General features: G+C 40.3%; 1 protein-coding gene and 1 long non-coding RNA gene across 14 annotated transcripts in view; one reads left to right on the top strand and one right to left on the bottom strand.

The window, feature by feature from the left end:
- The window catches only part of LOC117797301, a 2,887-nt gene extending 1,562 nt beyond the window's left edge, over window positions 1–1,325 (top strand). Inside the window, exon 2 of one of the 2 annotated variants that reach the window (XR_004622234.1) lies at window positions 1,027–1,325. This is a non-coding gene — a long non-coding RNA (uncharacterized LOC117797301). Of the gene's footprint in view, window positions 1–1,014 lie in introns of both variants that reach the window. The other variant, XR_004622235.1, reaches the window with a different exon arrangement.
- Window positions 1–10,018, bottom strand: part of LOC105234922 (T-cell receptor alpha chain C region) — a 560,983-nt gene that overhangs the window by 351,011 nt on the left and 199,954 nt on the right. The gene's annotated exons all lie outside the window — the stretch shown is intronic.

Here is a 10,018-nt window from a genome sequence, read left to right as displayed (position 1 = left end):
GGACTTAACAGTGTCAGCATCTATGACAAATCTTGGACAGATAAAAATATTATCAAGAAACAGCCCCCCCCCTTTTTTTAAACCAGCTTCTTCAGAATGATACCTAGTGAATAAAAGTGTGTGAATTAACATTTCTGACAGGAGTGTCCAGTCATGTCATCTCTAGGAACAGAAAGTAGAAGCCCTGAAAATAGAGAGTTCTACCTTATTAGGCTACCCTGACTTAAGTATCAAAGTTTTCCTGAAACAATCTTAGTGCTTCATAAGCCATTGAAAATCTAGCTTCTCAAATTACTGTTAATATATGTAAATTTAATAACACTATTGTGGTTATGTTAAAAAGGAATCTCTTTCTTTTAGAGTAATCCACTTTAAACTTTTAGCTCCACCTTCAACGTGAAGCTGTCCCGGAATTCCTGTGGCAGTGAGATCTCTCTACTTACCCTTGCTCCTCCCCCAACAGCAGATGGCTGTTGGTTATTCAGAGCTTGCTAGGCTGACTGTGTGGGTAGGTAGGCTGTGTTGTCTTGGTCTGGTGTCAATGTAGACTGATCCATGCACCTGGACCTTGGATGTAGGGTTTTCTCAGCATTCGTGCCTCTCTTCCCTATGGCTGCCAAACACCGCCATGTTTCTCTGTGCGTCTTGTGTAAGATTTTCTGCCTCTTCCTCATCGTATAAGCAGAAAGAGTTAGGGGTCCTCCAAAAAAGAGAGATGAGGCATAGCTCTCAGGACACAAGAGAAGTCATTGTAGACCCCCATCTATTTTTGTGAGTTATGCCCACAAGGGGACCCTTTGCCCAAGCACATGGCTTGCAGAGCTTCTTAAGAGGTGTTGGAATTACAAAAGAATGCAAAAACCTCTGTAGTTAAGGATTTTAAGGAAACACAGGGAACAAAAAACTAGCAATCTCTACTAAACCAGGAGAGAGCCTAACGTATCAGAGATGACAAATCCGTGGTAAAACTCCCAGTGCTTTTTCAAAAGGATTGACCTAACACACATTCTTGAGTTGTTTCTGCAGGATTTAAACCCCTTTGAGCCTCAAACACCAGACTGACTGGCACAGAGAATTGAAGATACTGACCCTTGCTGGCCCTCATGACTTCAATCAACCAGGACCGGGACTCTGTCAACTTGAGGATGGCTTCTGCCAGGATTCTATACTGAACACTCCTTTGTCAAGCCCTTCATGAATAAGCATGTGCCCTTGGCTTAAAACTTCCCCAATTTTGTTGTTTGGGGTGTGATGGCTTTGGAAATTATTCCCCATGATCTCCCTATTTGCTGCAAATAAAGATTACTTTGTGTGACGACTCCCCACTCCATGTAGTCTCTATCTGTAACTCATCAGGGAGGGAACCCATGCTAGTTCAGTTCTAATTGGTAGCAAAATGATTAACTGTTCCATTACAGGGTTTTCAGCTCAGAGTGCTTTCCTTNCTGCCAGGATTCTATACTGAACACTCCTTTGTCAAGCCTTTCATGAATAAGCATGCACCCTTGGCTTAAAACTTCCCTAATTTTGTTGTTTGGGGTGTGATGGCTTTGGAAATTATTCCCCATGATCTCCCTATTTGCTGCAAATAAAGATTACTTTGTGTGATGACTCCCCACTCCATGTAGTCTCTATCTATAACTCACCAGGGAGGGAACCCATGCTAGTTCAGTTCTAATTGGTAGCAGAATGATTAACTGTTCCGTTACAGGGTTTTCAGCTCAGAGTGTTTTCCTGCCTCTCTACCTTAACCAAAGGTAATGGGCTTTTTCCTTGACTATCCACTCTGTTGCAGTAGATCTCAAGTGTGCCCTAGGAGTGTGTGTGTGTGTGCGCACATGTGCCCATGCACATGCATGCACACAGACAAAGAATTTTCTCTTTACTCCCATGCCCAACAGCCCCAGGCTTTTCCTCCATGTGAGAGACTGACCTAGGTAAGGTCCCTAGCTAAGGGACTTGTGCCTCTTGCAGTCACATTGTGCAGACCAACATCTCTGATGGGGCTCCCTTTGTCACTCTCTCTGCTCCCAGTCATTTTTGTGAGCTTATGGTGGAGGTCTGTGAAAATGGTCCCACCAGTGAATGCAGATTCCTCTTGAGTCTGTGACTCCCTGCAGTTCTACATTGTCATAAGAGACCTCACTCAGTCTTTTTAGCTGATTTCTTCTTGCTTGTAGGGCAGCCAGCACCTGTTTTACCTATGCTCTGCTAATATGGTGTCAGTCCACAAGCCTACCTGTTCTTCAAGAAGGCTGTTCCTCATTAGAATCCAGCCTACTGAGCTTCGCTGTGACTTCAGGTCTCTGATAGTAAAAGCAAAGTTACGATTTTGCTGTTTATCTAGTTTTACGAGGTAGGGTGGAAGTGACACTTTCATGCTTTATATATCCTATGACTAATTGGAACTCTGTCCATTTTCCAGTGTACCTAAAATTGAAATAGTGGTATCAGGAATGCAGCACATACTACATTGTAAATCACAGTTCATAATTGAAAAACCTCCCACCTATTCTATCAGAAAAAGACGGCACTGTTTTACCTTCTGCTGGTTGTATTTTGAGCCTATTTATATTTTATTTTTAATAATCTCATAGAAATGAGAATCTTTATTGGATCTTTGCTGAGGGAGGAATAGGCAAGTTCCAGAATGCATTGTTGTTGATTCTGTGGCTTCATCTAGGTTGGGAATCATAGGAGTAAATCAGGACCCAACAAGAATAAATCCCAAGGAACACTGCAAGGCTGAGGAGTCAGGTATTGGTAGTTTATTCTGGCCCAGATGGGTTCTTTCTGGGATCTTTAAAAATAGGTCTTGAAGATGAGCTTATGGATAGTACAGATATCAAAAGAATATCCTCTGTCTTATTATTAACCTTGGTCTTGATCCAAAGATCATGAGGAGGAACATTTTGTAATATATACAAGGGAACTTGGACAGAGACATTTGCCTGAAAGTAATTAGAAGCAACTGAAAGGTTTTACGTAGGACCTGGTATTTTTCTCCTGAATGAACAAGTGACTGACTAAACCAATGGGAGTAAATATTCAACAAGCATAGCAATCTTACTTTAAGTACACAGATACAGTTTCAGGGGAGGAATGCCCAAATTGTCCAGCAATCGGTAACAACCACAAAAGAGTTGACACTTCATGTATTTCATTTTTGGTTCTGATAAGCTGTCAAAGCCTTAGTTCAGGGCGCAAGATTAAGAAGAAAGGTGGTTAAGGATTTGGCACTGTGTCAGACCTGAAGACATGGGAGTAGGGTCCATTCATTATCCTTAGCAGACGATTCCTAGGAGGGATTTTAGGGAATTCCTAAGGCAAGGAAAATGACTCATCAGAATTGAAAGACTGGTCCCATGGACTTGACAAAAACAGTTGGGAAGTAGGCATCTGAATTAAAAAACACCTCGTTTAAAAGCCATGGTCTCATTTCTTGTTTCCCATGAACAAGTCAGGTGGCTACGAGATCAACTTCAGACTCCAGTGTCTGTAGTAGTGCCTCACCACATTCATCCTTTCTCTGTCATGATTAATTAAAGCTTGTGATGGGCATGTGACTGTAGGGGGACTTCAATCAACAAACCCAGGTACATGGAGGATGTGAATCAAAGGGCATGGTAAGCCAAGCTGGAGTTGGCAAAAATTAGGGTGAAATGTGGCCAAGAAGATAGGAAAAAGTGGTCTAGAACACGTTACTCTACTACATGGTGTGATATACTTCTGTCTATAATTATTCAGCCAAGGTTCCATTTCTCTGGCCAGTCTTTAGGCAACCCAGCAAATAAATTTCTATTTTGTGTGCTTATTTTTCCCTAGTGCTTTTCATGATTTATAATAAGAAATATGTATTTGGTCTTTAACCCCATTTGTGGCAGAGTGCTTCTAAAATTCTTGGAATTTCTGTGATAAGAACAATGAATCTATCTTTTATGTTAATGATGTGGCTTTTGGAAACCCTTAGGCAACCTAAGGATGGGGGCTGTTGCTGGGGAACCAACCGTGGGATTCTTTAGAACTTTCAGTAACCACCCCCATCCTCCAGGGAGAGGAGAAGGGCTGGAGGTTGAATCAATTGCCTATGACCAGTGATTTAATCAATCATGACTAAGTAATGAAGCCTCCGTAAAAACCCAAAAGGACAGGGTTCAGAGATCTTCTGGGTTGGTGACGCTAGGGAGGTGCAGGGAGAGTGATGTTCTCAGAGAGCATGGAAGCTCTGCATTCTTTCCCTATACTTTGCCTGATGCAACTCTCTCATCTGGCTGTTCCTGAATTCCTTATGTCCTTTTATAATAAACAGGTAATCTAGTAAGTAAAATGTCTCTTTGAGTTCTGTGAACCACTCTGGCATGTTAATTGGACCTGAGGATGGGGACATGGCAACTTCTGATATATAACCAGCCCGTCAGAAGTACAGATAACAGCCTGGGTTTGCAACTGGCACCAGAAATCTAAGGAAGGTGCTGTTGGAGCCTCACATCTATAGCAAGTTGGTCAGAAGTACAGGTAAAAACCTGGGCTTGTGATTGGCATCCTGGGTTGGAGGGGGTTCTTGGAACCTCCAATATGTAGCCAGTGTGTCAGAGGTACAAGTAGCTTGGGCTTTCAACTGGCATCCGAAGTAGGGGGGAGCAGTCTTGTGGGACTGAGCCCTCAACCAGTGGGATCTGTCTCCAGATAGATGGTATCAGAATTAAGTTGAATTGTAGGACACCCAGCTCATGATTGGAGAATTGCTTGGTGTTGTGGGAAGCCTCTACTTCCCCCACATTGGAATTGGGTCCAGAAACCCAAAAGAACTATCTTCCCCAAAAGATTGAGTTGAGCAGGTATAAAATCTGCAATAATCAAGTATAATTTTAAAATACTCTCCTTCATATGCTGATTCTTTTTAATGACCTACTCCATGGGAAGAAATAAGAAATATGATGATATCTGAGGAGTGTGACTTTTGCAAATGGTTCTGAGTGGTCCCCGAGCCAGCTGTGAAGGAGTGCTTTCTGGAATGAATTCAGCAACTTCCTTTTTAGATCTTATCTTACACACCTTAACCACCAGCTGCTAACAAATGTCTGGGTAAGGTTTGAGGCTTCCCTGAGAATATGGGAACAGGCAATTGTCTCAGATTGAGCTCTGGGCTTTTTGTAAGGCCCTCTCTGAGACAAGAGAAATATGTTGCAGTCTTCCAAATGTGATGGTGATATTATGAGCCTGATAGTTTTAGCTGCTTTCTGGAAATTCACAAAATACTGACCCTGTGTGACATTGGTTTCTGTATCTGTGTGCTGGAAAATGAGGAAAGTCATCTCCCCTTGGGAGGCCTTTTGTACCCACACAACACATAAAATACAACCCTGGCATCATATGAACAGTCCAGTTTCACAGTCTTGCCCTCCTGCCTTGATGTTGTTGGTTGAGATTGAATGACCTTTTTGGACATGCTAGATCCTGTAGACAGAAGAAATAACAAGACTGATCCGCTGAGCTGATCTATAAGGCAGTTGGCTACTAGGTCATGAGTTAAATCTTCAGTCAAGGCAAAAGGAATAAAAAATCTGGTTCCTTTCTCCTTCCCTTTATTCCCTCCAGAGTGTCTGTCATAATTAGCCATCATTTATCCCCTCTTCCCCCCTTCCCACAATCTCAAAAAGATCAGAAAGATGACCCAGTTCCTGCCCTCAGGGTGCTGTCACCGTTATAAGCCTCTCTGAGACTCAGCCAGGTACCGATGGGCCAACTGCCACAGCAGCGTACCCGAAAGCCTCTTCAGGGGGGTGGGCCAGGTCAGCCCCCTCAGCAGAAGTTACCTTCAAGCTCAGAGTGAGGCCCATTGCAATTGTTTCCAGAACGCAGCAACTTTGGAGTACAACCAATCAGAGAGACATAACAACACTTTCACTCTTCCCCCAGGATTATATACATCTAGCTAGAATACTTTTAAAACAATGCTTCCCTGTGGCCAGGCTGAGAAATGTTGATTAAAATGTGGATTTGGGGGGCGATTGGGTGGTGCAGTCGTTAAGCCTCTGCCTTCGGCTCAGGGTGTGATCCCAGCAATCTGGGATCGAGCCCCACATCGGACTCCTCCACTGGGAGCCTGCTTCTTCCTCTCCCACTCCCCCTGTTTGTGTTCCCTCTCTCGCTGGCTGTCTGTCAAATAAATAAGTAAAATCTTTAAAAAAAATAAATAAAATGTGGATTTGGGCTTTTCTTTAATAAGTTTACATCCAAGATATGTCCTTTTCTTGCTATAAGAAAATGCCTAGCAATGTACTGTGTTAGAGAGAGAATTACTCCATCATTAAGAGGAAAAAGAAAAATCAAGGGAAAATATATATACAATTATATATAAACATATATCCGCATATATGAAAACAAAATAATATTTTAAATAGTATAACGTTCCATTGTACCATTTGCTTGTTCAGATGCATTTTAGTGCTCATTAATGCCTTCCGGATAATGTACAGGCATCTTATAATGGCTTATAATTATTCTCGCAAAGGGATTTCTGCTTATTGCTTTAGTTTTATATTTACTGTTGCCCATTTTGAGTTGAATGCTCCAGCCATTCTGAATTCCTTTCATGTAATTCTCTTAAACTAATTTTGTCTATGTACTTCCACACATTCTATTTCTCTTCTTCTGGAATACCCTTTGTCTGACTCTCTCTTTGACGAATGCTTTCATAAGTCTTAACTTAGACATCACTTCTCCCAGATAGCTTTCCGTTATATTCTGTTTCCAATTTAGATGCCTCTGTTAGGTGGTTTTATTTTACTTGCCTCCTATGGTAGCTTTGATCACACTATTTTGTAATACACTCCATAATATTATATGTTTCCTGAAGGCAGACACAATGCCTATTTCTTTTTGTTGCATCTCCTGTATTCAAGTCTAAGGTACACATCAGGTGTCTAATATATGAACTGTTAGAAGAATCTCAAATAAATAAAGAACACATTTGGCAACTTCACAAAGAATACGATTGTTCATTTGTAAAGTTGAGAGTATGGCTACTTTGCAGTGTTAGTTTGAGAGATATAAATAAATAAATAAATAAATAAATATATATATATATATATATAATTTTATTCATGACAAAATTTTGGCTTTCAGTCCTAAAATTTACTATGATCTTTACTGTCTTCTATGCAGGGAGGTGGGCAGGGAGCAGAGGGAAAGGGACAAGCAGACTCATCACTGGGCGGGGAGTCCACAGGGCTTGATCCCAGGACCCCAGGACCCTGAGATCGATCATGACCTTAGCCGAAGGCAGACACTTAGCCCCTGTGCGGTTCCTATTTTTAAGATCACTTCCCCCACTTCTTCTGTCCTTCAACCTGATTAATTTCTACTAAACTTCAGGTCTCAGCTTAGGCTTCAGATCACAGACTCTACACTGTCTTTGACTCGCTACTAAGGCTGGGTGACGGTGGGATTCTATGTGCCTTCAGATCACCCTTTGATTTCCTAAGCTTAGTCCTTGACTCATTTTAGAGTAAAAATTCAGTAAGAGAATATACTATTTATTTTCTCATAGTTCTTTTTTCCCCTACATTCTAGACCAGCATGTAACATGCATATAGAATTTAGTAGTTACTCAATGAATAATTATTGATTGATTGAATGAATAAAATCTGAGAGACATGTTAGCTGGAAATTATTGACCTTGAATTACACATGAAGTCCTGATATAAGATGCTAAGAAGTTGATCACTTGTCCATGACGACCTGGCATGCTCATAGCTAGGTCCATGGTAGAAAGTAACTCTTTATCAGTGTCACTTCTCAGGTATATCAAATAAGAAAACACATAGATTAATGAGTGTGGGAATGAATAAAATGTGAACATTGTAACATAAAGAGCTTGAACAAAAATAACAGGGATGAGATTGTATATAGCATTCCCTTTTTGGTATGATGTTTTGTGTAGATTTGGAATGTAGAAAAGGCATCAATCCATTCCCACATTATAGCCTCCTTATACATAGACATGAAATAGGGTAAATACAAATGACAAGCAGAGTGAAAAATATCCATTGTAATGGAACTTATAACTAAGTTTGAATAATTTATAAATCATGTTAAATCTAACTGAAGATAAGAAAAGGTATTTGATTTATTGACTTAGGATGTTAGAAATACTTTTGTTAAGAGCAGAAATATACAATAACTGGACTGATAATCCATATTTCTTTATTTTTTAAATTTAAATGAACTGTACAGTATCTCTTATATGTGAAATTTTTTTTAAAAGTTGAACTTATAGAAAGGAGTAGAAAAGTGGTTGTGAAAGCCAAGCAGTAAGAGAAATAGAGAGAGGTTGGGATAAAATAAAAAATAAATGATAAAAAATTGAATTCATAATAATATACAGCAAATAATAAATATTAAAATACATATCTAGATAAATGGCATGTACTATGTAAAATAATATATAATATTCTATCATGTTATATATATCTTTCCCCAATCCAGTCCCTGCTGTTGTGGAATTTACATATGTGCAAAATATATATATATATAGATATAGATATATTATGGTGGGAATCTGAGACCTGCTTTGGCCAATTTGGTATTGCAAATCATAATGGAAGTAAAGGTTTAAAAGATGCTTTCATGTTTCAAGTCTTGCTCCCCCATGATTGCCATGGAAATATGCCTGACCTAGGCTGCTGGAGGATAAGGCAAGTGGAGAAGAGTTGAGTAGTCTTAGTTACCCCAGACGAGGCCATTCTAGACCAGCCAACAGCCAGTTGATCTTCAGACATAACAGCGAGCTCAGCCAAGCCCAGAAGTGTTCATCTGACTCCAGTCTAAATTATCAATTCATAAATTTATGAGTGAAATAATTTGCTGTTTTAAGCTTCTGAGTTTTAGAGTTATGCACTATTACTGTAATAATTGCTTACAGAAATAGCAGAAGTGGGTACTTAATTGAACAGCCTGTGGTGCGGCTTTGAGAAGATAAGGCTATATTTCATTACAATAGAATAAACAGGTAGGCTCTCCAGTGAGCTCTGTACCGACTCCACGGTTAGATGTCTCATGGTTCCAGAGATCAGGACTCTCTGAGCCCATCCAAAATGGAATGACTACTGACATCGTCTCCTATGTAATATAGCTTCTTAACTCAGGGACCACTTTGGAGGGCCGCATGATTTTCTTCTTAGAAAGGTATCTCAGGAATGCCTTTAGCTTTTTGGTGATGCATCGGGAGAAGGCTCCTTTGCAAAGATTACACACACATGCACACACACCACACTACACACATTATGTACACAAGTAGTCTCTTGTTTTCTCAGGAGAGCCATGGGTGTCTCATCCTATTTCTTTTTTTCTTTTTGGTAGCTGGCATCTTTTTTCTCTTTTCAACTTGAAATTCTACATTTAAGGGACTGAGAATTCAAGGCATAAAGAAGAAAATTTTTTCATAGAAATTCAGATTGACTAATTTCCTTCTATTCATCACGTATGTGAAAAGCATAAAACCAGTGGTCAGTAAACGTTTGAGTGGAATCCTATCCTCATTAGGCTGTATGGAAGTAATACCATCTAGTTCTAGCCTGTATTTCACAGCAACCTGAGTGATTAATAAAAATGCTAAGGTTAGGGGCGACTGGGTAGCACAGTCATTAAGCATCTGCCTTCAGCTCAGGGCGTGATCCCAGTGTTCTGGGATCGAGCCCCACATCAGGCTCCTGTGCTGGGAGCCTGCTTCTTCCTCTCCCACTCCCCCTTGTGTTCCCTCTCTTGCTGGCTGTCTCTCTGTCAAATGAATAAATAAAATCTTTTAAAAAAAATGCCAAGGTCATACAAATTGACAGTGGGGAAGTTGGAATATAAAACATCAGGATATTTTTTTAGCTATGACGCTCATTTCATTACTACGTATTTGTTGGAAAGGGGAATCCCAGGTAAGGAACTTGGGCCATTTAGATCACTTAGGTCCGAAGCTGCAAACTGCTTGTATTTTTATTTGAATGACAACCTACAGGAGACTCCT

The sequence above is a fragment of the Ailuropoda melanoleuca genome, chromosome 20 (assembly GCF_002007445.2).
Source record: "Ailuropoda melanoleuca isolate Jingjing chromosome 20, ASM200744v2, whole genome shotgun sequence".
NCBI classification, from domain to species: Eukaryota; Metazoa; Chordata; class Mammalia; order Carnivora; family Ursidae; genus Ailuropoda; species Ailuropoda melanoleuca.
Note: the sequence above shows the minus strand (reverse complement) of the source record. Positions and strands in the feature narration are given on the sequence as shown.